This window comes from Ictidomys tridecemlineatus, chromosome 8, assembly GCF_052094955.1.
Source record: "Ictidomys tridecemlineatus isolate mIctTri1 chromosome 8, mIctTri1.hap1, whole genome shotgun sequence".
NCBI classification, from domain to species: domain Eukaryota; kingdom Metazoa; phylum Chordata; class Mammalia; order Rodentia; family Sciuridae; genus Ictidomys; species Ictidomys tridecemlineatus.
In genome coordinates this window covers 123769288-123788385 of record NC_135484.1, presented here as the reverse complement: position 1 = coordinate 123788385, position 19098 = coordinate 123769288, and the positions used below count along the sequence as shown (strand labels likewise).

Below are 19098 nucleotides of genomic sequence, written 5' to 3'. Positions count from 1 at the left end.
ATATACACCACAGTTTCTTTATCCATTCATCTATTGAAGGGCATGTAGTTTGGTTCCGTAGTATAGCTACTGTGAATTGAGCTTCTATAGACATTGATGTGCCTGTGTCGCTGTAGTATGCTGGTTTCAATACCTTGGCTATAAACCAAGATTGGGATGACTGAGTCAAATGGTGGTTCCCTTCCAAGTTTTCTTAGAAATTTCCATACTGATGTATAAGAATGCATTTGGTTTATAGGTATTAATTTTATATCCTGCTACTTTTATTGATTTATTAGTTCTAGAACATTTCTGGTGAAATTTTTTTGAATCTTCTAAATATACAATCATGTCATCAGCAAACAGTGATAATTTGAGTTCTTCTTTTCCTGTTCATATTCCCTTAATTTCTTATATCTGTCTAATTTCTCTGGCTATAATTTCAAGGACAATGTTGAATAAAAGTAGTAAAAGAGGGCATCCCCATCTTCTTCCAGTTTTTAGAGGGAATTCTTTCAGTTTGTCTGCATTTATAATTATGTTGGCCTTGGATTTAGCATACATAGCTTTTGCAATGTTGAGATACTTTCCTATTTTCCTAGTTTTTATAGTGTTTTGAACATGAAGAGGTGCTGTATTTTGTCAAATGCTTTCTCTACACCCATTGAGATAATCATATGATTTCTGTCTTAAATCTATTGATGCAATGAATTGTGTTCCATATGTTGAACCAACCTTGCTTCGGTAGGATGAACACAATACTATCTTTTAAATATGTTTTTGTATACAATTTGTCAGAATTTTATTGACAGTTTTGCATCTATATTAATCAGGGATATTGGTCTGAAGTTTTCTTTCCTTGGTATGTCTTTCTTCGGTGTTGGTATCATACTGATACTAGCTTCATAGAATGAGTTTGGATGGGTTCCCTACTTTTCTATTTCATGGTGTAATTTGAGAAGTATACATATTAATTCTTCTTTGTGGTCTTGTAGAACTCGGCTGAGAAACCATCTGGTCTTGGGCTTTTCTTAGTTGGTAGGCTTTTGATGGTGCCTTCTATTTCATTGCTTAAAATTGATCTATTAAAATTGGGTTTGTCTTCCTGGTTCAGTTTGGATAGGTCATATTGATCTATTAAAATTGGGTTTGTCTTCCTGGTTCAGTTTGGATAGGCCATATGTCTCTAGATATTTTATATTGTGTTACCAGCTGTGTTTTTTCATCACTCTTCCTTCCTTCAAACCTTCTTTATCCTCACCCCCTTCCTTCTGCAGTCTTTTGAGGACTCCCATTGATTGCCATTGCTTTGAAGAGCACAACTGCTCTCCTGGTTTCTCTGTTATTTCACTTATGGAATCTAGAACTAAACCAAAACTGAATTCATGGGCTCCATGGGTTCTAGAGGAAGGCCATATGCAATGATAGAGGATGACTTGGTTCTTAGTTTCCTTCTAACCTTGACTTGTCTTGGGGAAGCAGGCAAATGTTGGAATGATGCTATTGGATTGCCTTTGAATTGTTGCATATGTATAAATGCTCATAATATAATAATTAATTTAAAGGGGGCAAAACATTTAATTATAAAATTTGATACAAAATTGTAGGGCATGATGTAACATGTGGGGCATGTTACATCAGAAAAGAGAAAAACCCAACTTGATACACACTTCCCAGTCCTGGGGCCACGTGTGGCTAAGATGGTGCCTGGCAATCAGCCAGGAGGTGGTGCTATGGGTGGTGATGAAAAATCAGACAACCTCTAGGATAGGTTCAGAACCCTTCCACTCTCATGGACAGCTTGTGTCTCCCATTATGGCCTGTAGGATGGGTGTACATGTGAACTCTCCCCACCCTGCTGACCTTTATCCTGATTGGCTCCTGTACATTATATTAGCTATGTGTGTTTTCTCAATAAACTGAGTTCCTGCTTTGACTGGTGTCCCTGGCATCTCCGATTGTCCTCCAGCGAGGGAGGGCCGGGTACAGGTGGCTGGTCCTGGTTGGGGCATGGTTTCCCCATCTCTCCCACAGGTCAGGAGGAAATGAGAGGTGGGGAGGAGGGCTAAAATCCCCGACACAAAATGTCATTGTTAACAAAAAATTTAAGTAACAAGTTTAATTATAAATGGCTGGCTGTGGAACTGCAAAGGCCAGAGGTGCTGCTATTTTAAACATTTTCTATTAGAAGTGAACCAGTATAGCTATTGTACTGGCATAGTTAAAGCAACTAAATATGCTGTTAACATGAAGCTCAGAATATGCTACAAAGACATTGTTTTTTGGGGAGAAGCCATGTTGAGGATGGAACCCTGGGCCTCTTGCATGCTATGTCAGCACACTATCACTGAGCCACATCCTTAGCCCTCCAAAGACTTCACAACACTAGTATTTCAAGACATCCCTCACATCCTTGTTTAGATAGATATATGCCCAGTGTTCTTTTCTTCCCCCCCCTTTGTTTTTTAGACTATTTTGAGGGAATTGTTTTCCTGATTTCTTTCACTACAGGTTTATTAATGATATATAGGAAAGCTATTGATTTTTGTATGTTGATCGTTTATCTTGATAATTTTCTAAAGTTATCAGATATAGATGTGTGGTGTTTTGTGGGTCTTCTAAGTATAGAATCAAGTCATCAGCAAATAGAGATAATTTGACTTTTTATCCTTTTTGTGTCCCTTTCAATGTTGTCTCTTGCCTAATTGCTCTGGCTAGAGTTTTAAGTACTACATTAAATAGGAATATTGAGAATGGACATCCTTATCTTATTCCTGATTTTAGAGGAAATACTTCCAATTTTTCACCATTTGCTATGATGATGGCTTTGGGTTTAACTTATATACAAGAAACTTACCTAAGCAAGTTCCTTTAACTTCCTCTATCCTTAGTTCCCTCAGTGTTTTTAACATGAATAGACACTGGGTTCTGTTGAAGTCTTTTTTCTGAATCTACTGAGACGATCATGTGATCTTGGTCGTTAGTTTTCTTTATGTCAAGTATTGCATTTACTGATTTGCGTATGTTGAACCAAACCTGCATCCCTTGATGGAACCCTTGTGTACAATTTTCTCAATGTGCTTTTGAATACAGATTGTTAATATTTTATTAAAGATTTTTGCATCTATGTTCATCAGGCATATTAATGTATAGTTTTTTTTTAATATGTCTGTCTGTTTTGGTAACAGGATGATACTGACTTCATAGAATAAGAACACATTTCTTCAAATTTATTCCTGTAATTAGGTGATGTATGATTATAATGTGTATTCAGTATAGAAAAATTATGAAATGCTGACAAAAATAAATGACAAGTTAAAAATAATCCATATGCTTAGACCAGAACATTTTTGTTGCATTTCCTTTCAGTCTGTTAGCCTCCTCTTCCCACAGCCTGAATACTGCAAATTTCTGTTTCTCTCCCTCTCTTTCATTCTGATGATGAACACAGGCTTTAGTGGACCCCTGCACTGCCTTCTCCAAATGCCATTTCCCAAGTCAGTTGACTCTCTGGCCCACTGAGTGGGCAATTTCTCACTTTCTCCTCCCTTCTCACACCCCACTATTACTTCCCTCCTTCTTAATCCTAAAGGATGAACCTTCTCTTTTCACTTGGGGAAAAAATAGGACTCAGGTAATAATTGCTTCATAATCCCACCACAGCTGAAACTGCTCCTCCATCTTCACACCAGTGTTGGTAGATGATCTGTTGCTGTCTGAGGCCACCCCTGCACTTGGGAATAAGATTGGCTCCTTCCTCTCCTGCATCATCACCTTCTTCCCTCTGGGCCCATTAATTCTTGCATTGAATCATAATGGAATATCTCCCATTAAAAGAAACACAGATAAACTCAGTAAATAAAACAAAATCCCTTCATAAAGATCTATTACCTAATCATATGTCTCCCTGATTACTACTTCATTTATTTTTATTTTTATTTGTAATTTTTGGTATCAGAGATTGAACCCAAGTGCAGTAAACCACTGAACCACATCCACAGCCCCTTTTTATTTTTTATTTTGAGACAGCATCTCACTAACTTGTTTAGGGACTTGGTAAGTTGCTGATTCTGGCCTTGAAATTGAGATTCTCTTGCCTCAGCCTCCCAATCCACTGAGATTATGGGCATGCAGCACAATGCCAAGCACTGTTCATTTCTCTGATGTACCTTACAGAGTGATATCTGAGTCTATTCTCTCATGTTGTCTTTTTAAACACTGAATTTTAATTTTTCTAGTGGAACCATGGATGCATTTGAGATTCCAAATACTTCTACAAGGGTTGGTCAAAAAAACAAATTATCCCAATCTTCCATATAGCCCCATTTCTTGATCCTCAGAGGCAGCCTGCTTTACTTTTATATCTGATATTTTTATTGTTACCTTTGTGCCCCTAAATAGAATGCTAAGGGCTCCTTCTTTCTTTCTCAGTTTCATGTTGCACTTTTAGTGGACAGCATCCATTCCCATGCCCCTATCCTCTCAATAGTAATTTTATAATTTTGTTTAGGCTGATGTTGTTTATATTGTTTTGACTGTGAAAATGCTATTCATAACCAGGCTTGTAGCCATGATTCCTTTTCTTTCCTTTAACTGATTTTTAAGTTCCCTACAGAGTTGTTCCTTCATTTGCTTAGTTTCTTTTGTTATTGTTGTTGCTATTTTGGTACTTATTACTGGAAGTTTTCCAAACTCTCTCACAGGGTCTTTGCTATGATAAATTTCATGTGTTGGGGACTTGATATTTAATGTGTTGGTGTGAGGAGATGGGGCCTAAGGAGAGGTGGGTGTGTCATGAGGGTTGTGCCCTCCTAAACAAATCAGTACTGTTATCTTAGGAATGCGTTGGCCCCTCCTGCCTCTCTTGCACTCTCTCTTGCCTTTACACCTTGTAACATATGAGAAAACAGCAGGAGGGCCCTAGTTAGATGCCAGTGCATTGAACTTGAATTTCTCAGCCTTAAAAATGGTGAGAAAATACATTTCTGATCTTCATAATTTACTTAATCTGTGGTGTACTGTTAGAGCAGCCAAGCAGACTAAGACAGTCTCCTTGAGTATTTTCAAGCATATGCAGGTGTCGCAGGCCATCCATGGGCTGTATGTGTGTGAGCTATGTGCTTTTTGATTGTATGGGAGGACTGGCCTGGCATTGCATGCTGTTTGGACTGTTCCACTCACTTGTGCTCTTTTCTCTCACTCTGCCTGTGTTCCCACAGGGAACTGAGATGGGTGTGACTTGACAAGATGCCAATCAATCTTCTGACCTCAAGACATCAAAAGGCTGCATTCAACCCCCTGACACCAGACCCTTTGCCTTATTTGGGTGAAATATTCTCTGCCACACGACCAGCGCTGGCTTCATGAAAGAAGGTTCAATTCATAAGTAATTTCTAGGGAGTTTTAAATAAAATAGACAAGACTCTCATGGCTTCTCCTAGCTCCCACCTCCAGCCACCTAATGTGGTGGTGAGGTTTACAGAAGAGACTATTGAGAGAGAGTATTGGGGAACAAAAACTTCCATGGAAAATCCAATCCAATGAAGGTTAAAGGGGGCAGCATCCCAAAGTCAGGGGCGGCAATTGAGTCTTCAGGGCAGTGGCCAGGCACACCTCTGCACGGACAAGCCCTCAGACCTGGAAAAGGGTGGGGAAGGCTCTAACACAGCTGTGTCTAAGTGCCTCTCACCCAGCCAGGGAGGTAACTCAAATCATGTGCGAGGATGTCCTCCCACAATATTCTAATGTCTTCTCCCCAATAAATACAGGGTTTTCAGGTGACTCACTTTCTTTCCAATGAACCTTAAGGTCGAGAGCTGTCCCTAATTCTCACAAGCAAAAGGTATTTCTGTGTGATGTGTGCTTTCTTCACTGTTTCCTAGGCTTGAGGTTGAGGCCAGCTCTTGTGAACCCAGCACAGGTCATCATCCCGGCTAGCTGGTGATATCCAGAATTCCACCAAATTGGTGAAGACACTTATCCTAGAGCCCTTAGTCCTGCCACACCTGGACTGGATTCCTTTGCATCTGGGGAGGGGGTGCTGACACCAGAGTCTCCTTTATTTCATCAGAGAACTTTGGCTTCCCTCTCTGGTGCTGTCTCCTTTCTTACTTACATATCATGTTTCCCCTTTCCATCATTTTCTCCATCATTTTTGTTTCTTACTTCATTTAACCATATCCTAGAGAAACATGGAACAGATAATATTGAAACCCAAAACATCTGAAATGCCTTTAGGATACATTAGCTCTTAATTCAACTTCAACTTTATGGAATTCTGTGTTGTTGAAAATATTTTTGTTGGAATGCACATGATATTACTTCAACATTGTTTAGCTACCAAAGCAGTTGTTCCTACCTCTTGAGATGTTCAGGATCTCTTATTTTCTATGGATTTTCTGAAATTTTATTTGATGCATCTTTGCATGGATCTGTGTTCATTTGTTTTGAGACCTTTCAAATGTAATGGGGGGTGGGGTAATTGCTGAGAGAATTTCTTGAGATTTAAAAATCTTTCCTTATTCTCAATGATTGTGGAACTCCTATCATTCAGTTTTTAGAAATCCTTCATTGATAGCCTCATGCTCTTAGAGTTCTTCTGTTTTCCTTACCATTATTTTTCTAATTGTATAACTTCTTTTCTGGTATAACTTTTAATCATCCAAATCTTCTATAGATTTATCATGTATATGATCGGTTTTTAATTTCTAAGAACTTCTTTTGTTTTGTATATAATTGTGCATAAATCCATTACTTGTTCAAAAGTATCATATATTTTACATGTTATAGCAATTATTGAGAATAGTTGTAGAGGATCAAGCAAAGAACTTGGGACCAGTTGGGATCTCTTCACAGTTTACTCAGAACAGCAGATCTCAAAGTGTGATCTGTGGAGTCCTTGAGCTATTCAGATTTTTGCACAGGATTTATATGACCAAAAACTATTTTTATAATGTCACTAAAACATTACTTACACTGAAGTAAAACTTGGCAAGATGGAACCAAGGTACCAAACTACAATAGTAGTTATTGTATTTCTGAGCATGTTTTAACTGCACAAGAGAAAATGCCAGTTCACTTAAACATGTCCTGTTAGAAGTAATAAAAATTATTGACTTTATTAAATCTTCATTCAAATCCACATTATGAAAAACTTATTTGATAGAGTGAGAAGTACAAATAAAACACTTCTGCTACATTGCAAAGTAGGGTGTCTGTGTCAACAAAAGCCATGTGGTGAGTTGGACTAGCCCCATTTTTATGGGATACCATTTCTGCTACATAGAATGAAAGACAGAGAAACCATTTCTTAGGCTTCAATATTTGACCAACATTTTTTTTAATGACCTGAACCTGTCCCTTCTAGATTGTACACAAACAGCAATATTATTAATGATAAAATGTACACTCTTAGAAGAAAATCAGTCTGGGAAAATATGAATCCACCACCACGAACTTGATGGACTCCCCAATGTTTAAACCCTTTCTGGTAAAATCTGTGGTAATATCAACATGTGGCCTCTTGATTACTTGCATTGTAATGTATGTACACTAGAATATCTATATAACTTTATAGAATGATGCGTGATTTTAAAAAATATCATGCATTAGCACAAGAGCAACCAATGTGCAAGTCAGCCTTTCATGTAACAGAATATGAACTATTCAACAATGATGTTTCAGGGTCCATATGTCAAAGAACTTTTAAGAAGCTAATATGGTGTGAATGTAGTGTGCTATCAAAGATGAAGAGCCAGAGTAACCTAAAACATTATTTTTAGATTCCTCTCATGTGTTAGTGTGAGGCTGCATTTTTTGTTTCAAACAAAATTAATAGTTAAATGCAGAAGTTATGAATATGTAGCAGTTTTCTAAAAGGACAAATTAAAATGACTTTCAAAACTGTGAAAAATAAAAAGATCCACTCTTCTGATTAAATCTTTATTTTGGAAAACAATAATTTCTCTTTCAAACCATTATTTCTGTTGACATGCAATTGTTTATTAATTCTCTGAGTGAATAAAATATCATCTTTAAAATGGAATTAATTTCTAATTGATAAACATATTCCACATAAACATGTTTACCTCTGGGAAACAAAAAGATCCTGTAACCAAACCCTTCCAGAATTCCCTGAAGCAGGCATCAGTGGACTTTGTGATAAAGAGCACTCTTTGCGGGATAAGAGTGGTCAAGGCAAAGTCCCAGGTCCCTGGGCGTGGCTCTCAGGATCTAGAGCTGTGTCTGGGGTGTGGACATGGAGCACTGGGGATTCCCCTTCTCTCCAGCATTTAACTTCTCCCTCTCCCAATCTGGGCCAGGTGGTTCTGCCTGGACACTCCTGAAGTGGCCCAAAGTCTCACACCCACTGCGTGTCTAACTCCCAGAGAAGCCAATCAGCATAACTGTGGTTCAGGTTTCAAAGTCCCCACTCATCTGCCAAGATGAAGAATCTCCACAGAAGTGGAGGATGAGGGTGATGGCGCGCCGAACCCTGCTCCCGCTGCTATTGGGGGTCTAGTCCCTGACTCAGACCTGGGTAGGTGAGTGCAGGGTCAGGAGCCAACCAGACTCCAGGGGAAGAGTGAGGGTACAGTCCCCTAAACACACAGGACCCTGGGAATTAGCATCCTATCTAATTTAGTCCAGATCCTCCCCAGGTGCAGGTGCTCATCCTGATCCCTCTACTCAGGCCCCTAAGTCCTGCCCTCACGTGTGCCTTCACCCCCTTAGCGTCAATAGAGTCCCCTCTTCTCCCCCTGGCGTCCTCAACCTGAGACCTGGTATCTGGCTGCAGGACGAGGGTCGCGGGGTCTCAGCCTCTCCCGCCTCCCAGGCTCCCACTCCTTGAAGTCTTTCCACACTGTCATGTATCTTCCGGCCGCAGGGAGCCCCGCTTCATCTCCATTGGTTTCGTGGATGACACCCATTTCCTGAGCTTCCTGAGCTTCCACAGCTATCCCGAGAATCCCAGGGAGGAGCCTCGAGCTTGGTGGATGGAGCAGGAGGGGTCGGAGTATTGGGACACTAACACGGATTTGCAAGAGCAATGCAAAGAATTACCGGGTGGAGATTAACACCATGCTGGGCTACTACAACCAGAGCAAGGGCGGTGAGTGACCCCGGGCCCATGGCAAAGGTCACACCCCTCAAGTATTTCATGCATGGTACCCAGTCTTTAGGGATTCCCCTGTCTGTGGTTCACCCCAAGGCTAAGGAACCCACGTAGCCACCCAGAAATCGCCCCCAGGGACTGAGACATGTTTCCTTTTCAGTTTAAGGGAAAACCTCGCTGGTGGGCAGAATGGGGACGCTGCTGACCAGGGGGACCCAGACAAGCTCTCATACCATCCAGAGGATCTCTGGATGTGATTTAGGGCCTGATAGACACTTTCATCACAGGTTCACCCAGTAAGCCCACGATGGGGAGGATTACCTTGCCCTGAACAAGAACCTGAGCTCCTGGACCACTGCGGACTCTGCAGCTCAGATCACCCAGCACAAGTGGGAGGAGGCCGGTGTGGCACAGGGATTTCGGGCCTACCTGGAAGAGGAGTGCGTAGAGTCCCTCTTCAGACATCTGGAGAAAGGAAAGGAGATTCTGCAGTGCTTAGGTATGAGGGGCTGTGGGACATCTGCCTGAGCTCCTAGGAGCTCTCTGCCCACTTCCCACAAGGAGGGGAGGAGAAGGACACCCATGCTAGAACACCACCTGCTCCATTCCAGAAGGAAGTGAATCAGCCTGGAGTCCCAGGTGCTATACTAGAGAGGAACTGAAGGCTGCTCTGTGGACAAGTAAGAGAGCCAGTCTCTTTCCCTGGCTGGTGGGAAAGACAATACATAACTCACCATATTCCCTACTGTGAGGATGGCCTTAGGCCTGAACCTAAGCAACTCCATTTTAAAAACTCCAGTTGAAACCTTCAGTCTCACCAGGCACACACACAGAGCCCTCCAGTATGGCCTCAACCAAGTTATTTCCCCTCACCCTCATAAACAGTGAAGCCCCTGGCAGGCTGTCCTCGCCTGATGAGAGGGAAAGGTGAAAAGATCAGGGTGGAGACCTCCAGACCAGATGTTTCTGACCCCAGAGTAAATGATGTTACCGAGAAATCCAGTGGGAGCTGATAAGGATTGAAAGGGGGGTCAAAAGCCCTAAAATTTAGTATAAATAATAGAGCTGATGAACAGGGGATTCACCCAGCTGAAACAAGTATGAAGTACAGTGATCCCTGAGACACTTGGGATAGTGTAGAGGGGAACAATGACCCATTCCATGATTCCTCCATTAGCCACCTCTCCTATGGACTCTGACCAGGTTTTGTTTTTGTTTTGCTCATGTAATGACACAGCCCAGGGCTCTGATGTGTCTCTCACTGCTTAAAAAGGTGAGACTCTGAAGAAGGAGAGGGGTTTGGGGAGACTCTAGGGTTACAAGGACTCTCTAGATTTAGAAATTTTGAGTGTTTAATGGACCGTTCAGGGTGTCTTTAGCTCACAATGACTCACAAGGATCACAAGATCACAAGTTCAAAGCCAGCCTCAGCAAGTTAGTGAGGCCCTAAGCAACTAAGCAAGATCCTGTCTCTACGTAAAATAGGTTGGATTAAAATTTATCTGGATTAGTTCATAATACTGCCTTTTACAGTGTGAGACAGCTGACTTCTATGAGACTGAGCAATACAGGTTTTGTTCTGTTTTCTTCCAGCTTCAATGGTGCGGACTTCTCTTTGTGCAGCTGGCATCTACCTGTGTCTGATGTCTCTGTTCCTATCAGCGGAATATGAGGAAATGAAGAGAGGAGCACATTCCAGATCACAGAGACTCCTCCCCACAAAGTCTTGTTTTCTTCCTCAATCAACTTCCTCCACAACAGATGTGAGACTGACAATCTCCATTTCTGATTTAGCTTTATGTTGTCCTGAGCTTTGCCTTCTTCCTTCCCTACTGAAAAACAGAATCTGCATATTGAATTGTATTTCAAATTTGTGACATGAGATATGGTCAATGTGTTAATGAAATAAATGGAAGGTTCCTAAAGTTTCAAAGACAAAAATAAAAAACCTGAGCCAGGGCTGGTGTGCATGCCTGTAATCCCAGTGGCTCAGGAGGTTGAGCCAGGAGGATCACAAGTGCCAAGCCAGCCTCAGCAAGTTAGTGAGGCCCTAAGCAACTCAGCAAGGCCCTGTCTCTACATAAAATAGAAAAGAAAAAAACTGGAGATGTGGCTCAGTGGTTAAGTGCCCCTGGGTTCAATTCCCAGTACCAAAATAAATAAAATAAAATGTCATCCTCTTTTTTCTTCTCCTTCTCTTTTTCTCTCTCTCCATTAACACATAAACAAACACACACACATACACACACACACACACATGCCAGATTGTTACCAGAACACACAACATTATGCCCAGGAAGGAAAAGTTTAGGCCATAGGCTTCTTGTTCCAGAAATATTCAGAGTCAAGTTGATGTTGGGCAGCTGTAATACTGCCTGGGAGGAAAGAAGCCAGGCCATAATGCTCTCTGCTCCAAAACATTTTGAAAACAAAATGGTAAGAAAATGGGTTTTATTCAAAGCTAGCTTTGAAGAAAGATGAAAGAAACTTAATTGTTTCAAAGTTTCCATCTCCAAAATCCCTGAAATTTGCAGAATTTGTACAGAAGAGGCAGGGAAGTGACACAGGCAAGAAATGAACCTATGCAGATTTAGGGATCCTGCAGTTAGACAGTCCTGAGAGGGCACCTCTGCTCCCATCCTCTGTGCAGACTGCCAGAGTAAGTGATCTGGCCTTTACCTTTCTTCTCTCAGGAGAATAAATGTACTCCTGATTCAATGAGGGAATGGCCCACAGTCTTCGTCTGGTTCTAAATTGGAAGGTGTTTTAATGAGCTTTGAGTCACTGTGACCAAAAGAAGTGACAAGGACAATATCAAGAAGGAAAAGATTATTTGTGTTTTGGGGTTTCAGAGATCTCAGTCCATAGACAGCCAACTTCACTGCTCTGGACCTGAGTGTGACAGAACATCAGGGCAGAAGAGTGTGGAGGAGAAAAGCAGCTCAGGACATTGCAATCAGGAAGAGGAGAGAGCTCCACTTACAGGAGACAAAATATACATCCTAAAGGCACACATTCCAATGATCTATCTCCTCGGCCCACACCCTACTTGAGTACTATTACCACCCAACTAATCCCTCTCAGTGAATCAACCCACTTCCTAGGTTACAACTCTCTTAATAGTATCATTTCACCTATGAATGTTCTTGCATTGTCTCACACAGGACATTTTGGGGGACATGTCATATATAAACGATAACAGTAGGAAAATAGATTTTATACAAAGGCAGCTTTGATGGGATGTTGTGTCACAAGTCAGGGTCATTCCAAGTGAATTTGGGGAATAAAGAAAAATACAGACAAAGAAAGTACCTTTTCTTTGAAGTCAGTGACTATTTTTCCTAGTTCTTTGAGCATGACATTGGAATTTTAATGAAGATTACATTGAATCTGTAGATTGCTTTGGTAATATGGTCATTTTGACAATATCACTTCTGCCTTCTTCAATTTGTTTCTTCAGTTTTATAATTTTCAAATCTCTCATGTCCTTGATTTAATGCATTCCCAGGTTTTTATTTTAGGGGGCTATTGTGAATGGAATTGTTTTTCTAATTTCTTTATCAAAAGAATTATTATTTGTATATAAGTAAGCTATTAAATTTTGTATGTTGATCTTAGGTCTTGCTCCTTTATTAAACTTATCAGAGCTGAAAGTGTGGTGTTTCCCCCCCCCCACCCTTGGGGTCTACTAAGTATAGAATAATTTCATCAGCAAATAGAGAAAAAATTGACTCCTTTTCTACTTTCATCTCTTTAATTTTCATCTTTTGTTTCATGGATTTGGCAAGAGTTTCAAGTACTATATTGGGTAAGAGTGAAAAGAATGAATATTGATGTCTTATTCGTGATTTAAAAAAAAATATTTTCAGTTTTTCCCATTTAGTATGACATTGGCTTTGGGTTTGACATATATAGCATTTAAAATGTTGACACAAATTCCTTCAATTATGAGTTTCTTTAGTGTTTTAAACATGAATGGGAACTGAATTTTATTAAGGTTTTTCTGAGCTTACTGAGATGATCATGTGATCTTTGTCTTTCATTCTATTTATGTGATATATTGCATTTATTGATTTTGATATATGAACCAACTTTGCATCTCTGAATTGAACCCACTTGATCATGGTTTTGAATACAGATAGCTAATATTTTATTAAATATTTTTGCTTCTTTATTCATCAGGAATATTGATATATAGTTTTGTTTCCTTGATGTGTCTTTATCTGTTTGGGTATCAGGGTGATACTGGCTTTATAAAATAAGAACACTTTTCTTAGAAAGTATTCATGTCACTAGTCATGGGTGACTTCAAGATGTATTTGATATAGAAAAATTATAAGAGGAGACGGAAGATGGCGGCGAATAGAGTGCATCAACCCTGTGTACCAAGTCACTGCACAGGTGAATAACAAGTTAGAATGGCCAAAAGCTATCTTGTTAGGAATTTCCAGCAAAATTGGGGTGCACTGAAACCTAGAGGAAGGATTTCCATCGCCCGAGGATTGGTTACTGGGGCTCAATTGCAAGTGAACCGTGCGCCCAGAGATTCAGGCTGTTTGATCGGCGGCCCCGCTGCTAGAGACTGTGGCGCACTTGGGAAACGGCATGCCACAATGCAGAGGAATGGTGCTGCAGATTCTGTGGGGTCCTGCCGGCTGTGCCCTCACTGTGCTCCAGGCTGAGTTCTGGGTTTGAGACGGGGGAAGGAAGCGGTCCAGTTCTGTCCTCCACACCGGACAGCCCACCGAGGAAGCCAGTGGCCACCATCTTGGAGAGCTGATATCACCATCGCCAGTTTTCAACAGATTGCAGCATGTTCAGCGATAGAACAGGTGTGTGGCATTTAGCACATCTCCCATACAGTAGGGAAATCACATAAAATATCTTCCAGGCTCTCCAGGGGCATGATTAACAGAGTGAGCATGAATAGAGGCATGGGGAAAGGTAAAGGCACCTGACCTCCAACTCCCCCCTCCCACCAGCAGTGAAAACAAAACCTGTCTCACCAGCTCTCAGAGGAGGGACTAGTGGAGGGAATCAAAACAATAGGGGCTGGTTCCCAAAACCGAGCTCCACATCCAGGAAACTGCAGGCCCAGAGTGTAGCTTGAACTGCCGAGAGGTATCACACTGGGAAAGGCCTGGCTGGCAGGAGAAGCCAGGTGACTAGAGACCAGGAATAAACCTAAGCTAACAGGTTTTGAGAGACGGGGGGGGGGGGGGGGGCGGGCGGCCTCACACGGATTGTTTCTTACAGCTGGAGGGCAAAATCTTGGCCTGGAAGGCACAGCACCACCTACTGGAAGTGGAGAAAATAGAAGCCTAACAGTGCCTTTTTTTCTTTTCTTAATTTTTACATTTTTTAAATTCTTTAATTTTAATTTTTAATTATTATTTTTTTAATTGTAATTTTTATTTTACGGCATTTTATTATTTTTTTCATCATTTCTTTTTCTTTTCTATTATTTTCTCTTTCTTTTTTCTCTCCCTCTCTCTTTCTGGGTTTGCTTCCTTACATTTTCCCCATCTTTCCTCTTAAGCATGACCACCCAGATTATGTACAACTTACTAAATGCAAATAGATGAATACTACGAATCGGTCTATAGTCCACCTAAGCCCTTAACTACCCCAAGTACTCCTGTCTATTCTCTTGTTAATATCCGCCTACATTTGAGCAACCCCCCAAAGAAGCTAACATATACTTACCTCCATACCATCAAATCACCTGACCTCAACATAAAATCCTAAGTTCAAACCTCAATTCTCTATATGCCATCAAAATCTGTAGGCCTTTAATGAAACTAATGAATTTGCCTTAAATCACAATTAAATCCAACATCTCTAAACATTGTCTCAAAACACAAAGGAGAGATATTGGAACTATAAAAACCAAAACAAATTTAAAGGAGAAAACAGAAACACAGCAGTCAAATAAAGTTGGAAAGTAACGTGAGCACCATGAAAAAAAACAAGGGAAAATAGGATTACAAACAATGCAGGACAAATTAAATTCACAGGAGAACCTAGATGTATCAGAAAAATGGACAGAGAAAGAACTCAAGGCATACCTAACTCAGATGGAACGGAATCTTAAAGAAGACATTAGAAAGCAAATCCAAACAATGAAAGTATACTTTGAAAACGAATTACGTAAGCAAATTCAAATGGCAAAGAATGAGCTCTACCAGGAGATAGAGATTAAAAAAAATCAAACAGTAATCCTAGAAATGTAGGAAACCATAAACCAAATTAAAAACTCAAATGAGAATATTACAAATAGACTAGATCAAATAGAAGTCAGAACATCAGATAATGAAGACAAACTTTATCAACTTGAATATAGTCAACACAGAAAGGATACTAAGAAATCACGAGCAATCCATCCAAGAGATATGGGATGTCATAAAAAATCCAAACTTGAGATCACTGGGATAGAAGGTGTAGAGGTTCAAACCAAAGGAATGAACAATCTGTTGAGTGAAATAATCTTAGAAAACTTCCCAGGTATGAAAGATGGAATGGATGGCCAAATCCTGGAAGCCTACAGGACCCCAAACATACAAAACCCTAAAAGACCAACTCCAAGACACATAATTATGAAGATATCCAACATATAGAACAAGGAGAGAATATTAAAAGCTACAAGAGAAAGAAGGAAGATTACATTCAGGGGTAAACCAATTAGGTTAATAGCTGATTTTTCATCACAGACATTAAAAGCGAGAAGATCCTGGAACAATGTATTTCAAACGCTGAAAAATAATGGATTCCAACCAAGAATACTGTATCCAGCAAAATTAAGCTTCAGAATTGACAATGACATTAAAATATTTCACGAAAAAAAAAAAAGTTAAAAGAATTCAGAGCCAGTAAACCAGCACTGCAAGGCATTTTAAGCAAAACACTATAAGAAGAGGAATGAAAAACAGCACCCAAAACTAACAGTGGGAGGTAACTCAGTAAAGGGAAGAAAAAAAATAACCAAAAAGGAAAAAGTAGCCATATTAAAATAAATAAATAAATAAATAAGCATGACTGGCAGTACAAACCATATTTCAATTGTAACCTTAAACATCAATGGATTAAATTCACCAATCAAGAGACATAGGCTACTAACCTGAATTAAAAAAACAAATCTAACAATATGCTGCCTTCAGGAGACTCATATGATAGGAAAAGACATACACACACTGAAGGTGAAAGGTTGGGAAAAATCATACCATTCATATGGTCCTCAGAAGCAAGCAGGAGTGGCCACACTCATATCGAATAAAATCAACTTCAAACCTAAGTTAATCAAAAGGGATAAAGAAGGACACTATATACTGTTAAAAGGAACCATCCACCAACAAGACATAACAATTATCAATATGTATGCACCAAACAATGGTGCTGCAATGTTCATAAAACAAACTCTCCTCAAGTTCAAGAGTAAAATAGACCACAACACAATAATTATGGGTGACTTCAACACACCACTCTCTCCATTGGACAGATCCTCCAGACAAAAGCTGAATAAAGAAACTATAAAACTCAATAACACAATCAATAACCTAGACTTAACCAACATATATAGAATATATCAACTATCATTAAGTGGATACATGTTCTTCTCAGCAGCACATGGATCCTTCTCAAAGATAGACGATATATATTGCCATAGGGCAACCCTCAGTAAATATAAAGGGGTGGAGATAATACCATGCATCTTATCTGATCATAATGAAATGAAACTGTAAATCCATGATAAAATAAGGAAGGAAAACCCCTGCATCACCTGGAAAATGAACAATATGTTACTAAATGATCAATGGGTTACAGAAGACATGAAGGAGGAAATCAAAAAATTCTTAGAGATAAATGAAAATACAGACACAACATATTGGAATCTATGGGAAACAATGAAAGCAGATTTAAGAGGGAAATTCATTGCCTGGAGTTCATTCCTCAAAAAAAAGAAAAAACCAACAAATAAATGAACTCACACTTCATCTCAAAACCTTAGAAAAGGAAGAGCAAAACAACAGCAAAGGTAGTAGAAGGCAAGAAATAATTAAAATCAGAGCAGAAATCAACAAAATTAAAACAAAAAAAACATTGAAAAAATTGATAAAACTAAAAGCTGGTTCTTTGAAAAAATAAATAAGATTGACAGACCCTTAGCCATGCTAATGAAGAGAAGAAGAGAGAGAACTCAAATTACTAACATACAGGATGAAAAAGAAATATCACAACGGACACTACAGAAATACAGAAGATAATTAGAAATTATTTTGAAACCCTATATTCCAATAAAATAGAAGATAGTGAAGATATCGATAAATTTCTTAAGTCATATGATTTGCCCAGATTGAGTCAGGAAGATACACACAATTTAAGCAGACCAGTAACAAAGGAGGAAATAGAAGAAGCCATCAAAGACTACCAACCAAGAAAAGCCCTGGACCAGATGGATATACAGTGGAGTTTTACAAAACCTTCAAAGAAGAATTAATACCAATACTTTTCAAGCTATTTCAAGAAATAGAAAAAGAAGGAGCTCTTCCAAATTCATTCTATGAGGCCAATATCACCCTGATCCTGAAACCAGACAAAAACACTTCAAAGAAAGAAAACTACAGACCAATATATCTAATAAACTTAGATGCAAAAATCCTCAATAAAATCCTGGCGAATCAAATACAAAAGCATATCAATAAAACTGTGCGCCATGATCAAGTAGGATTCATCCCTGGGATGCAAGGCTGGTTCAATATATGGAAATCAATAAATGTTATTCACCACATCAATAGACTTAAAGATAAGAAACACATGATCATCTCCATAGATGCAGAAAAAGCATTTGACAAAGTACAGCATCCCTTTATGTTCAAAACACTAGAAAAACTAGGGATAACAGGAACTTACCTCGACAATGTAAAAGCTATATATACTAAGCCTCAGGCTAGCATCATCCTGAATGGAGAAAAAATGAAGGCATTCCCGCTAAAAACTGGAACAAGACAGGGATGCCCTCTCTCACCACTTCTATTCAATTTAGTTCTTGAAATACTAGCCAGAGCAATTAGACAGACAAAAGAAATTAAAGGCATAAAAATAGGAAAAGAAGAACTTAAATTATCACTATTTGTGGATGATATGATACTATATCTAACAGACCCAAAAGGGTCCACAAAGAAACTACTAGAGCTAACAAATGAATTCAGCAAAGTGGCAGGATATAAAATCAACATGCATAAATCAAAGGCATTCCTGTATATCAGTGACAAATCTTCTGAAATGGAAATGAGGACAACCACCCCATTCACAATATCCTCAAAAAAAATAAAATACTTGGGAATCAACCTAACAAAAGAGGTGAAAGATTTATACAATAAAAACTACAGAACCCTAAAGATAGAGATAGAAGAAGATCTTAGAAGATGGAAAAATGTAACCTGTTCATTGATAGGAAGAACTAACATCATCAAAATGGCGATATTACCCAAAGTTCTCTATAGGTTTAATACAATGCTAATCAAAATCCCAACGGCATTTCTGATAGAAATAGATAAAGCAATTATGAAATTCATATGAAAAAACAAAAGACCCAGAATAGCAAAAGCAATTCTAAGCAGGAAGTGTGAATCAGGCGGTATAGCGATACCAGATTTCAAACTATATTACAGAGCAATAGTAACAAAAACAGCATGGTACTGGTACCAAGACAGGTGGGTGAACCAATGGTACAGAATAGAGGACAAAGAGACCAATCCACAAAACTACAACTTTCTCATATTTGATAAAGGGGCTAAAAGCATGCAATGGAGGAAGGATAGCATCTTCAACAAATGGTGCTGGGAAAACTGGAAATCCATATGCAACAAAATAAAACTGAATCCCTTTCTCTCACCATGCACAAAAGTTAACTCAAAATGGATCAAGGAGCTTTATATCAAATCAGAGACTTTGTGCCTGACAAAAGAAAAAGTTGGCTCCAGTCTACATATTGTGGGGTCGGGCTC

General features: G+C 39.4%; 1 protein-coding gene and 1 pseudogene across 1 annotated transcript in view; both read left to right on the top strand.

Annotated features, from left to right (window-relative positions):
- Positions 1-19098, top strand: part of LOC101966190 (patr class I histocompatibility antigen, A-2 alpha chain) — a 299544-nt gene that overhangs the window by 216439 nt on the left and 64007 nt on the right. The window lies entirely within an intron of this gene.
- Positions 8450-9622, top strand: LOC144365797 (class I histocompatibility antigen, Gogo-OKO alpha chain pseudogene; annotated as a pseudogene).